This window comes from Microcaecilia unicolor, chromosome 1, assembly GCF_901765095.1.
Source record: "Microcaecilia unicolor chromosome 1, aMicUni1.1, whole genome shotgun sequence".
Classification (NCBI taxonomy): domain Eukaryota; kingdom Metazoa; phylum Chordata; class Amphibia; order Gymnophiona; family Siphonopidae; genus Microcaecilia; species Microcaecilia unicolor.
The window spans coordinates 513,581,421-513,603,923 of record NC_044031.1 but is presented as its reverse complement, the minus strand read 5'-3'; the positions used below and the strand labels follow the sequence as shown (position 1 = coordinate 513,603,923).

General features: G+C 47.2%; 1 protein-coding gene across 1 annotated transcript in view; it reads left to right on the top strand.

The window, feature by feature from the left end:
• NCOA2 (nuclear receptor coactivator 2) overlaps positions 1 to 22,503 on the top strand; it is a 470,775-nt gene that overhangs the window by 34,625 nt on the left and 413,647 nt on the right.

Sequence of the window (22,503 nt, the reverse complement as noted above, 5' to 3'; positions counted from 1 at the left end):
CAAACCTCAGTATTTTTTTATTAGTTTCAATAATCAGCTTTACAACAGCAACTCATACTGATCACATTAACATAAACTTGTTCATACTTTGAAGTCAGTATGCTTACAAAGGTCTTACTGGTTTGAATTCAACAGTATTTCTCCACCTCCCTCCTCACCCCTCCCCTTCCCTCCCTCACCCGCTCTATCTACCTTTAACTTACTTTGTCTCCCCAACCCCCCACCTCCCCATACCCCCCTAACTCATTTATGTGGAGTGTCTGAGATATTGCACAAGGATGTCCACTGTTCATACTGTTCCCGTGTTTTGTAGTGAGTAGTCAGCTGTCCCTGACGCAGTGCAGTAAGTTTTTACATCAAACAAATATGGTCCAATTTGTTTAAGATTGCCCGCTGGTCTGGAAGAGTGGGCTGTTTCCATTTTGCTGCCAGGACCAGTTTGCTCGCCACAAACAATTGTGCAGCGAACCGGTGCAATGACACCAGTACACCTGGAGGTCTAGCATGCAGTAGGCAATACTCCAGCTTCAGGGGATAGCTTATCTCAGTGATCTCCCACAATAGGTTCAATACGTCCCTCCAGTATTGCTGTGCATAGCTACAGTCCCACCAGATATGTACCATGTCTCCCACCTGTCCACACTGACGCCAGCATAAATCAGAGCCTGTTTTAACTACTTACTTATCATTTCTGAAGTGCTACTAGATGTAAGCAGCGCTGTACACTTGAACATGAAGAGACAGTCCCTGCTCGACAGAGCTTACAATCTAATTAGGACAAACAGGACAAACAAGAGATAAGGGAAAATTAAAGTGAGGGTGATAAAATAAGGGTTCTGAACAAGTGAATAAGGGTTAGGAGTTAAAAGCTGCATCAAAAAGGTAGGCTTTTAGCCAGAGATGGAGCTTGACGTACCGGCTCAGGAAGTCTATTCCAGGCATATGGTGCAGCAAGATAAAAGGAACGGAGTCTGGAGTTAGCAGTGGAGGAGGAGGGTGCAGATAAGAGAGATTTACCCAGTGAACGGAGTTCCCGGGGAGGAATGTAGGGAGAGATGAGAGTGGAGAGATACTGAGGAGCTGCAGAGTGAATGCACTTATAGGTTAATAAGAGGAGTTTGAACTGTATGCGGAAACGGATAGGAAGGCAGTGAAGTGACTTGAGGAGAGGGCTAACATGAGCATAACGACACTGGCGGAATATTAGTCGTGCAGCAGAATTTTGAACAGTGCAGCAGTCGTTTTGGTGTATAATACCAACTGTATAACATTTTATGTCCATTCTCTACCAGCGCACTGGAAACTGGTACCTGGAGTAGTGATCTGAACATCATTTTCCATTGGGGGGGGGGGGGGGGGTATGTTGCCCCTGTAACCTTTTCCCACTTGGATAAATAATACTCAACTGGATTCCCATATTGTAGCAATGCTCTATATATCCTTGATATGCCCCCCCTGGCCTCCCCCTCCTATCATTTCCTTTTCTAGTTCTGTTTCTGATAGACGAAGATCCCCCTGTGCCCTCCTTGTAAGAAAATCCTTAACCTAATAGTATTGAAAGGCCTGCAAGGGAGATAGCTCATATTCCTGGCACAATACTTCCAATTTTACTGCTGCGTTTTCTTCCCACATCTGTCCTAGTGTACACAGTCCCATTCCCTCCCATGCCCTATATGCTGCATCTTGAAGTCCCAGACCAAAATCAGGGGCAAAGCGGAGGTACATATGTTTAAAATATCTTCGCCCAGGGAAGAATTTTTCTCTTAATTTATTCCAGATTTCCAAAGGTCCCTGGATCAGTGGGGGGCTTCTGCATGTGATCTCTCCTAACATCTGTTTGGATAGCCAAGGTATAGCCTATAGTGGAAAGGGCCCCATCCATCCTTGCTCCAGCTTCGTCCAGATTTTCTCCCCACCTTGTAGCCAGGTTGCTAGTATTCTAAGGTGTGCTGCATGATAGTATGACTGAAGGGAGGGAACCCCCATACTTCCCCGCTCCCTAGCTTGGTACATTACCTCTCTGCGTACCCGTGGGGGGGTCTCTTTTTCCAGATAAATGAAAAGATTTTGCTCTGTATCCCTTGTAAGAATTTATTCGGTAATGTTATTGGTAGGGCCATAAACAGATAAAGAATCTTAGGGAGGAGAATCATTTTTACCGCACTTATCCTCCCCATCCAAGATAATGTCAGGCCCTCCCACCTATGGAGATCCTTAAATGGCTGTCTTGTCACTTTGGGGAAATTCACTTGAAAAAGCTCTTCAATTCACTGAGGGATATTAACCCCCTCGGTACCTAACATATCGGGGTGCCCATCGAAATGAGGAGGACTGGAGAAGAGTCCTCTGCTGAACGAGGATGTTTACATCCAGAGCCTCTGACTTGACAAAATTGATTTTAAAGCCTGACATCACCCCGTAAGCCCTCAGCTCTTCCTGCACCAGGGGAAACGAGATCAAAGGTTCCCTTAACATAAGCAAGATGTCATCTGCAAAAAGGGTACGAGTCTCCCGTCCCCTCAGTCTCGGATCTCTGGATGCTGTTGAATTTTTACTACCAGGGGTTCCATTACTATTGCAAATAGCAGAGGGGAGAGTACACAGCCCTGCCTCATCCCTCTGTATAAGTGAAATGGTTGGGACGTGGTGCCATTGACCCCCACCACGGCCGACGGCTTTTTATAGATCAAGCGAAGCCACTGTACAAAGTGGCCTGTGATACCCATCTTCTCTAGCACTGCTAAGCAAACCTCAGTATTCTGTCTATCTAGCAGGCGGATGGTCATAACTCTGCAGCTTTGGATTTTAGGACTCCTCGCCCGTTCCCTTGGGATGTTGAGGGCTCGCTAAGGTGCTGAGCAGGGATACCTGGTGGTCCCAGGTCCCACCCTTTCTCCCCTCTCTTGCTGGTTCCTTTCCTGGGACACGCGAGTAGTTTAATCTCCTGGAGAAAAAAAAAAAAAGAACAGGACGGAGTTTGAAACACATTTTGTGTGTTAGGCTGGCACTCACAGTAACCGGGTATTTTGCTTCAGTTAAGTGGAGCCATTCTGTAGCGGGTGGGGAGGTTTATTGTGCTGGGTTACAGCTGGGCATATGGCAGCCCCGTCGGAATTGGTCAAGCGCTGCTTCCGGTGTGGGAACCGGAGAGCAGCGTCTGGAGCCTGCGATGCCTGCCCTCTGGCTTCTGCGGGGCAGGGAGGCTCGAGGGAGGAGCGGCGGTTCCTTTGCTGAGCTCCGGGCGGTCCTTTCGTCCGGTGGCTGATGATTTTGGCGCCGTTGTGCCTTTGAAAGGGCGGTCGACAGCGGATTCCGCGCCCGAAGCATGGAAGCGGCAAACAGCTGATTCGCGGTCAGCTGGGACCGCGAAGTTAGTGCAGGTAGGCTCCGGGGGAACGGAGAAAAGTGGAGGCAGTGTGACGGTTTTCCCGCGCTGAGTCCCCCCACGCCTTTTTTCGGACGCCATTTTGGTTTGGGGGGAAGGGCATGTGGGGCCTCCTAGTGTCTCAGCTTGGAAGCCGATGAACATGGCTGCTGAAATTCCGCAGGGCAGTGAGACTGAGCATTCGGGAGTGCCGTTTTTCCCCGAATTCGTGCTGTTGTTGCACAGAGCTTTTCTTTTGAAATGATCCGGGGGGGGGGGGGGGGTGGGGGGTCCTTGCAGCGGAGGATGCCTTGGGGTCCCCTAACGAGGAATTATCAGTTTCCTCTCCTTCTCTGGCTAAGAGAACACGCATGGATAGCTGGGAGGTGGATTTTGGATGAGATTTGGGTACAGAGGTAGATGACAGTCAGTTCTCAGTAGTTTCCCAACTGACCCAGTCTGATTTATTGGAGGAGGGGAATCTGTCTGAGGGGGGTGATGACCCTACAGCGGCATGGTTGTTTCGTCAAGAGGAGTTGACAAATTTTAATTGTCAGGGCCATGGAAATATTGAATATTTCGGCTCCGGATAGCGGTCTCTCCTCCTCGACAGCTCCCTCTATTTTGTCAGGGACTAGGCGTCCGTCCTGTACCTTTCACATCCATGATGCCATGAAGGTGCTCATTGCGGCGCAGTGGGACTCTCTGGATGCAGGGTTGCGTGTGGCGAGGACCATGACACGTTTATATCCTCTTCCAGAAGGTGAGAGAGAGGGTTTGCGTTTGCCCACGGTGGATTCGTTGATCACGGCAGTCATTAAGAGGATTACTTTTCCGGTAGAAGGCGGGACGGCGCTTAAGGATCCGCAGGATTGGAAGTTAGAGACACCCGGGTGGGCAGAGTCTTCTTATCAGATAGCCGGAGGTTGAAGCTACAGGCTCAGGTTCAGACTGTTTTGCGCAGTCCAGCGCCCAGAGCCTGGGATTATGTTCAGGTACTGGGATCTATGGCAGCCATGCTGGAGGTGGTTCCATGGGCCAGGGGTCACATGAGGCCTCTTCAGCGATCCCTGTTGAGCCGATGGTCTCCGGTGTCGGAGGATTACTCAGTTCAGTTGTCATAGTAGCCGATGGTCAGGATGGAAATGCGTTGGTGGCTCCGGGTCGACAAGTTAAGTCTCTGAATGCCCCTTGCGGTGCCGGAATTGATAGTGGTGACTACGGATGCCAGTCTTTCTGGATGGGGAGCCCATTGTCAGGGACTTATGGCACAGGGTGTTTGGTCTTGGATGGAGGCTTCTTGGTCCATCAGTCGGTTGGAACTGAGAGCAGTGCGTCTAGCATTGCAGGCATTTCATACGGATCTGGCGGGGAAGCCGGTTCGTGTTCTCTCCGAGAATGCGATGGCAGTGGCCTATGTCAATAGGCAGGGAGGCACCAAGAGTGTTCATCTGCCCAAGGAGGTGACGTGTCTATGCCGTTGGGCGGAAGAGCACTTGGCTCAACTCTCGGCAGCGCACATAGCAGGAACTCTGAACACGGAGGCGGATTTTCTGAGTCGCCATATGTTGGATCCGAGGGAGTGGGAGCTCTCTGCGCAGGCGTTTTCGTTGATCACAAGCTGGTGGGGAGTTCTGGCTATGGACCTAATGGCATGGGTGGGCAATGCCAAAGTGTCGCAGTTTTTCAGCCGCGGCAGGGATCCCCAGTCGCATGGGATCGATGCGCTTCTTCAGCCCTGGCCTCTGACATCTCTTCTGTACATGTCTCCGCCATGGCCTATGATAGACAGGATATTGGGTCGAGTGGCGAGACACCTGGGTCGGATGATCTTTGTGGGGCCGGATTGGCCCAGGCGTCCATGGTATGCAGATCTGGTACGCCTTCGGGTCGACAATCCGTTGCGTCTGCCTACTCCTTGGGGTCTGTTGCGTCAAGGTCCCATCCTTATGGAGGATCCCTCCCCATTTGGTCTTACGGCCTGGCTATTGAGAGGGCCAAGTTGAGACGGAAAGGTTATCCGGAAAAGGTGTTTGCCACTATGTTGCGAGCTAGGAAGCGTTTCACATCGACAGCGTATGCTCGAGTGTGGAGAACCTTTGAGGCATGGTGTGCGACAGCAGGTCTGTCAGCTTTTTCGGCTTCGATTTCTTCAATCTTGGCTTTTTTGCAGGATGATCTTGACAAATCTCTGTCATTGAACTCTTTGAAGGTTCAAGTGGCGGCCTTGGCTTGTTTTAGAGGTTGTTTACAAGGGTCTTCTTTAGCTTCTCACCCAGATATTCGGATTTTGCGGGGAGTCAATCAGTTGAGACCTCCGCGGATCTCGGTCTTTCCCTCCTGGAATTTGAATTTAGTTCTGAAGGCGTTACAGCGGCAACCATTTGAACCACTGTCTTGGTTGTCGGTTAAGGATTTGACTTTGAAGACAGTGTTTTTGGTTGCTATTTCTTCTGCAAGGAGAGTTTCCGAGATACAGGCTTTATCCTGTCGAGATCCGTTCCTTCGTTTTACGGAGGCAGGGGTGACTCTACGGACGGTTCCGTCCTTCTTGCCCAAGATCGTTTCATGTTTCCATATGAATCAGCAGCTTTGTCTTCCCTCTTTTCGTAAAGATGATCATCCGACGGAGTTTCGTGCTCTGCGGTGTTTGGATGTTAAGCGCACTATTATCAGGTATTTGGAAGTGACTAATGATTTCAGGTGTTCGGATCATTTGTTTGTTCTGTTTGCGGGTCAAAGGAAGGGGCGGCAAGCGTCTAAGGCGACGGTGGCTCGGTGGTTGAAGCAGGCTATTGTCTCAGCTTATATAGCGTTCCGTATATAGCTCAGCTCTGGGCTCATTCCACCAGGGCACAGGCGACTTCTGTGGCAGAGGCTAGATCGGTTTTGTTGGAAGAAATTTGTAGATAGGCCACCTGGCCCTCGGTGCATACTTTTTCAAAGCACTATAGATTGGATGTAGCAGCAAGGGCTGAGGCTGCAAACTGGGATCTCTGGGTCTCACCTTATTTAAGAACTGCTTGGGTAAATCCCACCAGTCTCTGGATTGATCTGTGGGATGCTATGGAAGGAAAAATTAGTTATTACCTGATAATTTTCTTTCCATTAGTCCCGACAGATCAATCCAGAGGCCCTCCCTTGAAATTTCTGCTTATCTGTTGATGTTTCTAGGTTCAGATTTAGAGTGCCAGTTTTTCAATTGTTTATGGTTGGTTCTACATGCATTGGAGCAACTTCCTTACTTACTGTGAGCTGCATGAGTTCCTCCCGCGCTGGTGGTTGCAGGATGTCCTTGTTTCTCAAAACAGGAGAATAGCTCTCAATTGGGAGTTGGACGTTTACATGGATTTGATATGGATAATACTGAGGTTTGGATGGCTACACATGACCACATATAGAGCCTTAGAAGTTCTCTCTATCTCCGCCTGCTGGCAGAGGGACATAGCCTACCAGTCTCTGGATTGATCTGTCGGGATTAATGGAAAGAAAATTATCAGGTAATTTTTCCATTGTGTAAAACACTGATAAACATCAGCTTTTTATATGTACAAAACTCCGTAATTATCAGAAAAATAAATACAACTTGTAAAACCTAAAAATAGAAGTTCTAAATACCTTACATAGATTTATACAAGAAGTTTATGTAGTGCTCACATAGTTTATCTGTTGAAGTCCAGGTCTTGGAGAAAGTAAAACTGTTAAAATTCTGGAACTTTCTAGAACAGCATTCTGTATGTGTAGGTTTTTTTTTTTTTTTTGCAGTTTTTTTCCATGGAGCCTGGAGTATTGTATGTACCTCATTTCATTCCATAGTAAGGACATTTTTTTTTTAACTTCGTATTTACATTGTACTTTGTTGGAACTTCTTTTCCACTCCTTCTCTCAATTAGTAGGGTTTTTTGTCTGAGTTTTTGTGATTTATGCACTGGCATGCACAGAAATTGGTTTATTGAGTGGGGATGCTCAGGACATTTTTCGTTATTCCTTTGTTTCTTCAATTCACCTGGTTTTGCCCAATGTCTCAAATGGAAGATTTCCAGTAACATCAAGAAGTGCACAGCAGGGCATTATCAGGAGCCAATATGCATGACTTGTGACTGTAATGCCTGAGGCCCAAATAAGACATTTCTAGCTTTTCCACCTCTCAGAAGATGATGCCTATGAATCTTCGTGGTCATCTAGAACAGAAGAAGATTATTGGCAGATCTGCATTGGAGATACCATCTCCAAAGACCATGGAGCATGTGGGATCCTGGGAGTGCAATAGGCATCAAGGAGATATAAATCCCCTCCAAGCTGAATATTGGTGGTCTTTGAATGTACTATTGTTGAAGTCTTGCTTGAAGAAAATAGAGGGTGCGGTGCTTCAACATCTGGGAGAGTGCCTCAGTCCAAATATACTAAAACTTTTACCAGCTCTAAACAATTGACTCACTCACAATGGCTCAAATACACACGCTGTAAAACATTCTTTTTAAGGGAGAAAAACCTCAGAGACCTCTCGTAAACGCCATGCCTGCATATTTTATGCTGGATTATTTCTTTTCATTGGTCTTGAAAACTCTCTCTCTTTTTTTTTTTTTTTTGTATGTAAATAGTGCTACCAAAATTCCATGCACAAATCTTAGTGGTTTTTGAAACACACTGGTGACGCCAAATAAACAGCACTTGTCTGCTCATGCACATACAAAATGGGGCCAGTTTCACTTCGATAAGCTTCCTCAGGGGCTCCGCGCTGCCTTCAAATTCACCATGCAAACTTTTCTGATCAGTTCATGATTTCAAAATGGAGCCATATAAGACATAAGCATCGCCACACTGGGACAGACCAAAGGTCCATCTAGCTCAGCACCCTGTCTCCGACAGTGGCCAATCCAGGTCACAATCACCCGTCAAAATCCATGGATTTTGTACTGCTTGTCCCAGGAATATTGGATTTTTCCCTACGTCCATTTAATAACATTCTATGGCCTTTTCCTTCAGGAAGCTGTCCAAACCTTTCTTAAACTCTACAAAGCTAACCGCCTTAACCACTCTCCGGCAATGAATTCCAGAGTCGAATTACGCGCTGAGTAAAGAAAAATGTTCTCTTATTTGTTTTAAACTTACTGCGCTCCAGCTTCATCGCATGCCCCCTTGTCCTAATATTTTTAGAAAGCGTAAACAGAGGTAGTTTTTCAAGACTGATGAAAGAGAAATAATCCAGCATAAAATATATGGACATAACCTTTGCGAGAAGTCTCTGAGGTCTTTTCTTGGGAACCTTTAAAAAAAAAATGTTTTTCAGGGAGAGACAAGATGGCTCCCTAGAGAGCAGACGTGTGCGGCGCTCTCCTTATCTCTGGAGAGAATGCCTAAGCGGAATTGAGAAAAGTAGCTCCCACAATTCTACTACTACTACTTGCAGTGCTGTGATTCCTTGGGTTGGTACCAGTACTCTTGTCTTGATTCAACATAGGATTGATGAGTTTGCTGTGCATGTTCCATCTACTGGGGGCAGCCCGCTTGGTGTGAGGCAGGATGTAGCTCAGACCTCCTCTCCCTTGGGCAAAAGTGTTTTGTTTCCCCCCAAAGTTAGAGTTCCCTCGTTGAATCCAGCCTTGCAGAGAATGGACCACTCTGAAGTGACTGAGCAGTCAGAAGGTGAGAGTTCCCTGGGTTTTCATTAGGGATGGAAGCAACCACTTTTGTGGCATCTGAACAGCATGATGCAGGACCTGCAATGGTATCCAGTGGAATGGAAGCAGCAGATAACCGTCTCCATGGGTGGTCAAGCAGTGGCAGCTGGCTCTTGCGAGGTATGGGACATGCTCAGGACTCTTTAGGCTACAGTCTTTGAGCCGGTAAGGCCTGCATCCTTTACACTAGAGGAAATTTGGAAGACTGTTACTTCTCAGATATCTGACCAGGCAGTTGCAGTGGCATCTTTGGAGCAGAAAGTGGATTCTCATGAGTCACAATTGACTGTATTACAAAATTATTTTGACTCTTTATCAACCTCTGTTCAGCGATCTGGCAGCCTTTCCACTAATTTAGTTAACGGTCAAGCAAATTTGGAACTTAAATGTGCAAGTTTGTAAAACTAGTTACGCAGGAGAAATCTTCATTTAATTAATTTCCCTAAGATACTTTACCTAAGATACTGGGAGTATCGGTGCAACACACTACTATTAATCATTTCTGTAGTGCTACTAGACGTACGCAGAACTGTACACTTCATATTCAGGTACTTTCTCTGTACCTAGAGGGCTCACAATCTAAGCTTTTGTACCTGGGGCAATGGAGAGTTAAGTAATTTGCCGAGCTCACAAGGAGCTGCAGTGGGAATTGAACCCAGGTCGCCAGGCACAAAGTCCACTGCACTAACCATTAGGCTACTCTTCCACTCATGTTTAAGAAGTATCTTTTAGAGACTCTGTGTTCTTAAGGAATCTGTGCCCCCTATATCTAGAATTTTCTATCTTTCTCCATTTAAGAAGAGAAACAAGGGTATGGTGAAATGGGACCATCTTTTCTCTATATCTGAAGACAGTTTAAATCTAATTGCATTTTTAGAGTCTTCAAAAGAGGAATTAGTGACCCCATCAACTTTGATTGTTACCATGGTGCTTGACTATGATAGAGACTGGCTCTTGAAACTTTATTTCTGTCACCGAGAGACATTTTGTTCCCTAAAGGTCTGTATGTTTCCAGATGTAGCCAAAACTACTCGGAGATGCCACAAGCGTTTCCTGCTCATGAGATCCATGGTACAGTCCCTGGGTGTTCTTTCTTTTGAAATTTCCCTGTGAATACATGATTAAGTTTAATAATGAGAATTGTATCTTTTTTTTTCTTTTGTGATTCTCACAGTTAGTGATGCCTTTTAGTTATAAGACTGTAGGCCAGGGTTGTGAGCCGGAACCTGAACCAGTTGAGAAACCGGGCCCATAGGCTTATTATTTTCTCTTTATTTGGTCATTATTGTGTCTGTACTTTATGGATGATTCTTTTTTTTTTTTTTTGTGCTGGTGAATTTCCTCATATAGTTTAATCTCTTGTTTGTCCTATATTTGAGGACTTGGGGAATGGCTTGGGATTATTGTGATTTATTTTGTATTTCCTTAATTACTTTACCATGAACAAACATTTTTTTCTTTTTCAAGAGAGATCTGGATGTTGTTATTTTGAAATTCAATAAAACAAAACAAAGAAAAAAATGTTTTTCAGCACGTGTGTTTGAGCCATTGTAAGTGGGTCAGTTGTTAGCATTGGTAAAATTTTGATATATTTGTATTTGCCATATTTTGTACCAGTGTGAGTTATACTTTGAACGAGTGCCTCAGTCCTCAAAGTCTGGACTTCAGCTACTGATATGCCTCAAATGACCTAAGTGGATGACGCGTCTATTCCTGCACGCACCATGTAGTATTGATATATTCAGTCTTCAAGAAATAGTTGGACTGGAAGATTCAGGGGTTTGTAAGTATCCTAGCCAAGTGTACTGATTGCAACCACAAAGTGATACAAAGAGGTTCAGCTGATGCTAAAAGAGCATAATGATGCCTGGAGTCATGGAATCTCCTAAATCATCCAAGGGACCTCAACATTGGTAGCAGCTGCTATTATGTCAATATTAATTTCTATGGGAGGAAGTTCTATCAAAGCACTGGCATTCATCAAGGTCCAGACCCCAAAAGAACAAAGGAAATTCTCGCAGAGGCTTTGTCTGTTAGCCAGTCATGTACAGAATGTTTTATACAGAGACTTAAGTAGTCCTTGGTTTCTGCATTATAGGTCAGAAAGTGTCTTCGATTAGGAAGAGTCTGCTGGCTTCCACTCCTCCACAGACAGAGAAAGTCTCTGCCAGATGACCTTTTCACTGATTTTGTCAGGAAAATGGCTGAGATGATTGTGTTCAAAGAAGTTGAGCCCCGGGCAAAGTGTTGGACATTTATCCAATTTGTCAGCCACCTCCTGCCCCAAGAAGGCATGACTATGCTAAACACCCACCTTAAAAATGCGCAGATAAGAATGTGAGACACACCAAGAAGGCTCCTGGTTTTGATAACGTTACTTCACCAGTCAGTGCTGTTCTCATCCACTCTCAGGAAGGCCATGTAGATAAGATCCCAGTACCTTGTGGGAGGGATGCTTACACCCCTTTACCACCTTGGGAAGAAGATTACCAGATTGTTGTGCTCACTTCCTGCTTAGCTTCTTAGCAGCTTTTCATGGGCCAGTGCCCAACATTCTGGACAAGAGAAACATGGATATTGTAGGTCAGTAGTGGACAAGGGAAGGGCATATTGAAGACACATTGCCCTATGATTGTGAAACAGTATCTACAGCTGCAGCATAAGCGTAGGCGTTCACGGATTCTTGTGGTTGCAGGTTTCAGACGTTAGCTATAATGTTCAGGAAAAATTCTCTGACATGCGCTGTGAGTGAGAGAAATTCTTTGGAGATCTGAACAAGACGACGGTGGATCAGATTACCCATTGTGCTATACTTCCGCTCTTACTTCATCCACTTCTGATCTACTCTTCTCTCCACGTCAAACAAAGGTATATCTGTACTCTGAAAAGGCATTATCTTTTACCTCCTTTGCCCCGCCAGTATCAACAAGGATCCCGTTGTGTCAGATAGCAGAGGTCCCTGGCCAAAAGTGGAGTTGAGGTTTTGATTGCATTCAGGCAGACACATCTGGTATTCCAGTATCCATTTTGGACGCCTTCCTGTTTTCAGAAGATTTAAGTTTTTTTTTTTACATAACTTATTGACCCAGTGTCATCTCAGTCAGGTTCTCAGCATAATATGGAATAGAGATGAAAAACTAAAATTCTCCGAGGTCAAGCAGGCTGCTTGTTCTCACATGTGGGACGGCAGCCCCAGGAACGGAGATTTTCCAGCAAAATCTTCAAGCTGTTTGCGACAGCCAATAGAGCGTGGAATGGACACACTGAGCGTGCGCGGCCATCCTCCCGCCCGCGCGTGTCCGTTTCCGCCTCAGGTTTTTCTTTTCCGCGGTGGAGAGTGGCTGCGTGTCGGTCGCTCTCGCGCAGGTCCCAGGAAACACTTTGGCACCCTTTCGTAGCGTTTATCGCTTTCTTTTTGTATTAGGTCGCCCTTTTCTTCCTTTTTCCAGTTAGTTTAAAAAAACAAAAACTGTTTCTTCTTAGTTTTTTGCCCTGGTAAGTTACCTTTTGATTTCTGTTGCAGCCCTTTTGGCCGCCCGTTCGCGGTTCCCCTTTTTGTTCCTTTTGTTGGCGCGATTTCGCCGTTCGATTTCGCCGCCGCGATTTTTCTGCTGATGTCCTCGAAGCCTCCCAGCGGCTTCAAGAAGTGTGCTCGGTGCCAGCGGTCTATCTCAAGTACTGACCCGCACTTAGGGTTACCATGTGGCTCCAGAAAAAGGAGGACGGATTGAGCCAGCCGGGTTTTACTTCCATTGCTTTCCATTGAAAGCAATGGAAGTAAAACCCGACTGGCTCAATTACTTCCATTGAAAGCAATGGAAGTAAAACCCGGCTGGCTCAATCCGTCCTCCTTTTTCTGGAGCCATATGGTAACCATACCCGCACTCCTGGTGTGTACAGTGCCTTGGGCCCGACCATCGCCCAGAAGCCTGCAAATTGTGTCTTAGCTTGAAAAAGCGGACGCAGGCGTCGAGAAGAGCTCTTCGGGACAGTCTTTTTGGAGCTCCGACTGATTCGTCGTCGTCGATATCGGGAGCGCAGGTAATGGCTGTCCAGACTTCACCTGTAGCTGAGAGTAGTGGGCCATCGAGTGGGTCTCCACCTGTCTCTAAGGCTCCTACTGGGCAGGCTCCCCAGAACCGACCCATGTCTGACCCGACCCCGAGGAGGCGTGTAGATTCCACGTCCTCCTCGTTGGTACCGAGGAGTACCGGTGATGTGCTTTGAGCAAAGGCGAAGAAGCATCAGCACTGGTCTCCTTTGAGACACGGTACCGGGAGCTCTGGGGTGTCGAGGGATTCGGCACCCGTGAAGCGTCGACGCCGGGAGGACCACTCACCTTCCATCCAGGAGGTGTCGATGCATCGATCTCCAGTCAGCCCGGTACCGACTCCCAGACCTTCACAGATTCTGACGTCGACTCTGGCACTGGCCTCCCAGCCTTCCTGGACAGCGACTCTGGAGGAGAGCATCCGAGCCATTCTTCCAGGGCTTCTGGAAGGGCTGCTGCAGCGCTCTGTTCCGGTACCGGGGGGTGCTTCTGCCCTCGGTACTGTCGATGCAAGTGGCAGCTGGCTCTGTGCCTGTGGTGAGATCCCTGATGCCGGTACCACTTGCGGCCTCGGCTGCCACCCAGGTTGACTCGACGTGGATGGAGGGAGCTTCGTCGCTGCCAGCACAGGAGTCGACCTCTAGACATCGACATCGAGCACATGGTTCCTTGACGTCGAGATAGGCCCGGTTTTGAACTGTAGTTTGTGAACTTTTGTCCGATACCGAGGAGGATGCTTCCTGGGATGAAGGGGAGGACCTCAGATATTTCTCTTCCGAGGACTCTTGTGGTGTTCCTTCTGATCCCACTTCTTCACCTGAGAGGAAACTTTCTCCGCCGGAGAGTCTGTCTTTCTCCTCCTTTGTCCGGGAAATGTCTGTGGGCATTCCCTTCCCTGTGGTAAATGAGGATGAGCCCAGGACTGACATGCTCAAGGTCCTGGACTATCCTTCGCCACCTAAAGAGTCATCCACTGCCACTCTGCATAATGTCCTCAAGGAGACATTGCTGAGGAACTGGATGAAACCTTCATCTAATCCCACCATCCACAAGAAAGCAGAGTCCCAGTATCTGTTCCATGGATAACCTGAGTTGATGAGGTCGCAGTTACCTCACGACTCTGTGGTTGTGGATTCCGCTCTCAAGAGAGCCAGAAGTACTAGAGATTTCGCCTTGGCGCCCCTGGGGTGAGAAGCTAGGACTTTAGACTCTTTTGGGAGGAAGGCCTACCAGTCTATGCTCGTGTCCAAAATTCAGTCCTACCAGCTCTACACGAGCATCCACATGCGGAACAATGTTAAGCAACTGGCGGATTTGGTGGATAAACTCCCTCCGGAGCACGCCAGGCCTTTTCAGGAGGTGGTCAGGCAGCTGAAGGCGTGTAGTAAATTCCTGACCAGGGGTGCGTCTGACACTTTAGATGTTGCATCCAGATCCGCTGCTCAAGGTATAGTGATGCGCAGACTCTCATGGCTGCGTGCCTCTGACCTGGACAATCGGACACAGCAGCGGCTTGCGGATGTTCCTTGCTGGGAGGATAATATTTTTGGTGAGAAGGTCGAGCAGGTGGTAGAGCAGCTCCACCAGCGGGAAACCGCCCTCGACAAGCTCTCCCACCGAGCGCCTTCAGCATCTACCTCAACTGGTAGACAGTTTTTCAGGGGCAGGAGGAATGCTCCCTATGCTTACAATAAGCGTAGGTACAATCCACCTTCCCGAAAGCCTTCTCAGGCTCAGCCCCAGCGCACTCGTTCACGTCAACAGCGTGCGCCTAGACAGGCCTCTGCAGCTCCCCAGCAAAAAGCAAGGGACGGGCTTTTGACTGGCTCCAGCTGAGCATAGCCGTGATCGATAAATGTACCTGTGCCGGACGGTCTACCGGTTGGAGGGAGGTTAACATTTTTTCACCAAAGGTGGCCTCTCATAACCTCCAACCGGTGGGTTCTTCAAATAGTCTGGTTGGGGTACTCCCTCAATTTGATCTCCAGACCTCCAAATTGTCCACTGGGATCTGTCTTACAGCTTCCAGCACAGGCAGGTACATGCAGAGGAACTCTTTGCCCTTCTCAGCGCCAATGCGGTTGAGCCTGTTCCACCAGGGCAAGAAGGGCTGGGATTCTATTCCAGGTACTTCCTTGTGCAAAAGAAAACGGGGGGGGGGGGGGGGGGGGGGGGGGGATGCGTCCCATCCTAGACCTAAGGGCCCTGAATAAATATCTGGTCAGAGAAAAGTTCAGGATGGTTTCCCTGGGCACCCTTCTTCCCATGATTCAGAAAAACGATTGGCTATGCTCTCTGGACTTAAAGGATGCTTATACGCACATTCCGATACTACCAGCTCACAGGCAGTATCTTCTATTCCGTCTGGGAACACAGCACTTTCAGTATTGTGTGCTACCCTTTGGGCTCGCCTCTGCACCCCGGGTGTTCACCAAATGCCTGGCAGTCGTTCCAGTGTCGCTACGCAGACTGGGAGTGCATGTGTTCCCTTACCTTGACGATTGGTTGGTGAAGAACACCTCGGAGGCAGGAGCTGTACAGTCCATGCAAATGACTATTCGACTCTTGGAGCTACTAGGGTTTGTCATCAATTACCCAAAATCCCACCTTCTTCCAGTTCAACAACTAGAATTCATAGGAGCTCTGCTGGACTCTGACAGCTGGGGCTTATATTCCCGAGACGAGAGCAGGCAACCTTTGTTTCCATGGCCAGGGCATCTCAGCAGATCATGGCTTGGCAGATGTTGAGACTTCTCAGACATATGGCCTTCACAGTTCATGTGACGCCCATGGCACGCCTGCACATGAGATCTGCTCAATGGACCCTAGCTTCCCAGTGGTATCAAGCTGCAGGGAATCTAGAGGATGTGATCCAGCTGTCCACTGTTTTTCACAATTCTCTTCACTGGTGGACAATTTGATCCAGTTTGACCCTGGGACGTCCCTTCCAGATTCCTCAGCCTCAAAAAGTGCTGACCATCGATGCATCTCTCTTGGGGTGGGGAGCGCATGTAGATGGGCTCCACACTCAGGGAGCTTGGTCCCTCCAAGAACCAGGGCTTCAGATCAATCTCCTGGAGCTGCGAGCGATCTGGAACGCTCTGAAGGCTTTCAGACATCGGCTGTCCTATCAAATTATTCAAATTCAGACAATCAGGTTGCCATGTACTACGTCAACAAGCAGGGGGGGGGGCACCGGATCTCGCCCCCTGTGTTGGGAAGCCATCCAGATGTGGCTTTGGGCTCGTCGTCACGGCATGTCCCTCCAAGCCACTTATCTGGCAGGCGTAAACAACAGTCTGGCCGACAGGTTGAGCAGGATAATGCAACCTCATGAATGGTAACTGAACATGGGCATTGTCCACAAGATCTTCTGAGCATGGGGCACCCCCTCGGTGGATCTTTTTGCCACTCAGATCAATTACAAAGTCCCTCAGTTCTGTTCCAGACTTCAGGCCCACGACAGACTAGCGTCGGATGCCTTTCTCCTGCATTGCGGAACAGGCCTTCTGTATGCATATCCTCCCATACCTCTGGTGGGGAAGACTTTGCTGAAACTGCAGTAAGACCGCGGAACCATGATTCTGGTTGCGCCCTTTTTGCCGTGTCAGATTTGGTTCCCTCTTCTGGAGTTGTCCTCCGAAGAACCGTGGAGATTGGAGTGTTTTCCAACCCTCATCACTCAGAACGAAGGGGCACTTCTGCATCCCAACCTCTAGTCTCTGGCTCTCACGGCCTGGATGTTGAGAGCGTAGACTTCGCCTCTTTGGGTCTTTCTGAGGGTTTCTCCCAAGTCTTGCTTTCAGGAAAGATTCCACGAAGAGGTGTTACTCTTTTACATGGAGGAGGTTTGCCGTCTAGTGTGACAGCAAGGCCCTAGATCCTCGCTCTTGTCCTGCACAGACCCTGCTTGAATACCTTCTACACCTGTCAGAGTGTGGCCTCAAGACCAACTCCGTAAGAGTTCATCTAAGTGCAATTAGTGCTTTTCGTTATTGTGTAGAAGGTAAGCCTATCTCTGGACAGCCTTTAGTTTTTTGTTTTTTTTTGTTACATTTGTACCCCGCGCTTTCCCACTCATGGCAGGCTCAATGCGGCTTACATGGGGCAATGGAGGGTTAAGTGACTTGCCCAGAGTCACAAGGAGCTGCCTGTGCCTGAAGTGGGAATCGAACTCAGTTCCTCAGTTCCCCAGGACCAAAGTCCACCACCCTAATCACTAGGCCACTCCTCCACTTGTTCGCTTCATGAGAGGTTTGCTTTTGTCAAAGCCCCCTGTCAAACCTCCACCAGTGTCATGGGATCTCAACGTCGTCCTCACCCAGCTGATGAAACCTCCTTTAGAGCCACTGAATTCCTGTCATCTGAAGTACTTGACCTGGAAGGTCATTTTCTTGGTGGCGGTTACTTCAGCTCGTAGGGTCAGTGAGCTTCAAGCCTTGGTAGCCCATGCTCCTTATACTAAATTTCATCATAACAGAGTAGTCCTCCGCACTCACCCTAAGTTCCTGCCGAAGGTGGTGTCGGAGTTCCATCTGAACCAGTCAATTGTCTTGCCAAGATTCTTTCCCCATCCTCATAGCCGCCCTGCTGAACGTCAGTTGCATACATTGGACTGTAAGAGAGCATTGGCCTTCTATGTGGAGCGGACAAGCCCCTTCAGACAGTTCGCCCAAATGCTTGTTTCTTTTGATCCCAACAGGAAGGGAGTCACTGTTGGGAAACGCACCATTTCCAATTGGCTAGCAGATTGCATCTCCTTCACTTATGCCCGAGCTGGGCTGATTCTTAAGGGTCATGTCACGGCTCATAGTTTTAGAGCTATGGCAGCGTCCGTGGCCCACTTGAAGTCAGCCACTATTGAGGAGATTTGCAAGGCTGCGACGTGGTCATCAGTCCATACATTCACATCTCATTACTGCCTTCAGCAGGATTCTCGACGCGACAGTCGGTTTGGGCAGTCGGTGCTGCAGAATCTGTTTGGGATCTAGAATCCAACTCCACCCCCCTAGGCCCATTTTGGTTCTGTTCCAGGCTGCGCACTCAACTGTTGCTTCGTAGGTCAATCTCAGTTATGTCCTCGCCGTTGCGAGGCTCAATTGACCTTTCTTTGTTGTTTTGAGTGAGCCTGGGGGTTAGGGATACCCCACATGTGAGAACAAGCAGCCTGCTTGTCCTCGGAGAAAGCGAAGTTACTTACCTGTAGCAGGTATTCTCCGAGGGCAGCAGGCTGATTGTTCTCAGCAACCCGCCCACTTCCCTTTGGAGTTTTTTTTTTTTTTTTTTTGCTTTTCACGTAACTGAGGCGGGAACGGACGCACGCGGGCGGGAAGATGGCCGCGCATGCGCAGTGTGGCCTTTCCACGCTCTACTGGCTGTCGCAAAGAGTTTGAAGATTTTGCTGGAAAATCTCCGTTCCTGGGGCCGCCGTGGACGCCGACCCACGTGAGAACAATCAGCCTGCTGTCCTCGGAGAATACCTGCTACAGGTAAGTAACTTCACTATACTGGAAATCCTGCCCGATTGCCCACTGAAAATATACATTTTCAACATCAGGATGCACTTTTATAGGAGCTCTCCTTCCTCTTGGAGACCAGAGCAGTCAAACCTATTCCATTAGAGGAAAGAAGGTGTGGATTTTACTCTTAATTATTTACTCTTTCACCCTTAACCTAAAGGCCACTAGAAAAGTTCTAGGAAGATAGGTTCAAGATGATTTGCCTAGGCATTATATTTCCTGGATCTAAACAAAGTTTATACCCAGATAAAGGAGGTTTCTGTTTCTAATATGATCTCAGATTCATAATGGGAAAATGTTCTCTCCGGTGTCCCATACTGTTGTAAGCTTAGTGTTGGCTCCACATATATTTTCAAAATGCATAGGCATGGTAGCAGTGCACTTACTCAAACCAGAGGCACGAGTTTCCCTGTCTGGATAGTTGGCTGGCCAAGAGCACCCTGGTGTGCACAACCATCTGGGTAATGAAGACATTAGTGTTCATCATAATTTACCCCAAATTCCAGCTGACCTCTTGTCTTAAATCTTTCACAGGAAAGGAGAAAGGACCACCATGTTGCTAGCTGTTATCTGTTTTTTTTTTTTTTTTTCTAATTCTTCCACATCAGCATGGGTTATGTTGAGGTTGTTAAACTTGTGAAGCTGATGGCTTTAACTGTACTTGTTACTTCCTTTGCATATCTTAATACGAGACCAGCCCAATGGACCTTACGCTCCCAGTGAATTGCTTAGAGTTTTTGTGACACTCAGTTACCCAGCAACTCGGGGGCTCTGTCCTGGGCGGTAGTCCAATCAGATATAGCCAGGTGTATCTTATTCCATTTCCTGGAACTCAAATAGATCTAACCACAGATATATCCAAACCAGTATGGGGAGCTTGTATGGAGGGACTCCAAGTATATGTGGACTACTTATTAAGAACTTGCATCAGAAAAATTCCTTAGCATTAAAGACTTTTTGGAAATGGCTTGTCCAACAAAATCATCCTTTTGCAAACTTATCAGTGTTCTTTGTGAACAAGCAAGAAAGACCAGAATCCTACTACTTGTGTTGGGAGTCTGTCAGGAAGTAGAACTGGGCCATCTCTCATTGAATGACCCTTGGAACCACCCATCTGGTAGGGAAGGATATCATCCTGGTGGACAGAAATAGTTAAGTCATCCAATCACATGATTGATTCTTGGGCAGAGATGTGGCAGGCAAGATAATTCACAAATGGGGTGGGGGCACCCATGATGTATCTGTTTTGCATCACCTCAGAACAGGAAGGTTCCTTGGTTATGGTCCAGTGTATGACACAGGGCAAGCTAGTCTCAGATGCCTTGATTAGGAGAAAGGACTTCTGTGTGCATATCTTCAACTATTCCAAAGGAAAGACTTTGGTAAAATTTAAATACTTTGAAATACGATTCTCATAGCTTCCTATTGGCTGAGGCAGACCCAGTTCCTACTCCATTTGGGCATTGTGTATCGGGGAACCAATGTGGTTAGAGCTTCCTCAGTCCTAATCAGAGAACTGAGCTGCACCCCAACACCAGTTCCCTAGTCGTCAGACGGGACTGGTGCAGTGGTGTCAGATGGCCTAGGCAGGCCTTCAAACTTGCACCCTTCCCCCCATTAACTTTTAGGCTCATTGCTGCTCCTCCCCCCCCCCCCCCCCCCATATCATCACCCTAACACAACCCTCCCAGAATAATCAGAGGGGCTTGTCTTTTTGAAAATGACCTATCCTTCTTGTAGGTGAAAACACATACTGATGGTTCTTTGATTTTCTGTGAATTTCCATATCTGATGTTTTGTTTTGACTGCAGCTGCTCTTTGGTACTCCCAGGAACTGCTGTTGTAGCTGATTGCCTAGTTCTGCCTAATGACTAGGCTGGTCCTGCATTCTTCTTGTTTAGAGGATAACATTCAGTTCACTAAACTTTTCAGATATCTCAAATGTTTCAGGCTTCAAAGAGAGACTTCACTAGGTATTATGACACAAGTAGTGAAGAATTGCCATCTGGTGTGACAAAAGCCTTGACTCCATTTCCTGTCCCAATACAAAAGCTGTTGAGTATCTTCTGGATTTATGAGTGAGGTTTGAAAATAGATCCTGTTAGGGTTCAGCTTAGTGCAACTGGTGTTTATCACCGTTATTTCTGTACAGACTATAGTTCATTTTATGTAGAACTTGCTTCTGAAGAAGTGAAATTCTGTACATGAATGAAAAGCATTATTTGTGGTTGATTGTATCTGTCCTTAAGTTAGCTAAACATACAAGGCGATGCAAAAGTCGGAAGTACCTCTTGTGGAGTATTATTGTATGTTATTCTGAAGCTCACACCTTCACAAAGATATAAACCAGATGAGTTCTGTATAGAGGGTGGCTCCTAAAGTCACTGATTTTCATTATAAATCAAATGGGAATTGTCTTAAAGATCTAAATATGTATATTTGTGAGGAAAGGCAGGATAGGAGATGTGACAGAGGCATTCAAATTCCTCTAAAGGTTAAATGCACAGGAGGCAAGTCTTTCAGTGGAAACTAAGCTCTGGAACAAGGAGTCATAAGATGAGGTTGTAAGGAAGTAGACTCAAGAGTAATCTAAGGAAGTAGGTCTTCACAGAAGAGGTGATAGATGGGTGGAAAGTCTCCTAGTGTAGATGGGGAGATGAAGGCACTGTCTGAATTCAATATATTATGGGATTACTGAGGAAAAGGGAGGGATTGTACAGCTGAGTATCTTGTGTGGATAGGTTTGGTAAACTGGATAGGATGTGTGATCTGTCTGCTGTCATTTCCTATGTTTCTGTGAATCTTTCCTTCAATCCTTCTGCTGTGATTTAGGACCTTGTTGTGCACTAACCCAGCTAATGATAGCTCGTTGATCCACTAAACTCCTCTGAGCTGAAGTAGCTGACTTGAATGGTCTTATTTTGGGCGACAAGCTATTTCTGAACTCAGAGGCAGTACATTCCAGGCCTCCGTGGCTGACTGCTTTGTACAGTGTTTTTCAAAAATAGGGTGGTTCCGTTCACCTATCCAAGATTCCTCCCTAAAGTGGCATTTGAGTCTTTTTTTTTTTTTTTTTTTTTCTTGTTAATCATCCTTCCAGCATTTCTGCCTAGGCTCCATGTTCATGATAGTGATTGTAGTGATTTTTTAACCTTCCCCGGGCCTTACGTTACTTCTAATGTCTCCCATCTGAATAATCCTAGAGGAGGACAATGATGCAGAACAAAAGAAATCACAAAAATTTAAACATTATCTTCAACATTTTAAATCTCTGCGTTAACATGTAACATAATAGATGACAGCAGAAAAAGACCTGCACGGTTCATCCAGTCTGCCCAACAAGATAAACTCATATGTGCTACTTTTTGTGTATACCCTACTTTGATTTGTACCTGTCCTCTTCAGGGCACAGACCGTATAAGTCTGCCCAGCACTATCCTCGCCTCCCAACCACCAGCCCTGGCACAGACCGCATAAGTCTGCCCAGCACCATCCCCGCCTCCCACCACCGGCTCTGGCACAGACCGTATAAGTCTGCTCAGCCCTATCCCCGCCTCCCACCATCGGCTCTGCCACCCAATCTCGGCTAAGCTCCTGAGGAGCCATTCCTTCTGAACAGGATTCCTTTGTTTATCCCACGCATGTTTGAATTCCGTTACCGTTTTCATTTCCACCACCTCCTGCGGGAGGGCATTCCAAGCATCCACTACTCTCTCTGTGAAAAAATACTTCCTGACATTTTTCTTGAGTGTGCCCCACTTCAATCTCATTTCATGTCCTCTCATTCTACCGCCGTCGCATCTCCAGAAAAGGTTCATTTGCGGATTAATACCTTTCAAATATTTGAACGTCTGTATCATATCACCCCTGTTTCTCCTTTCCTCCAGA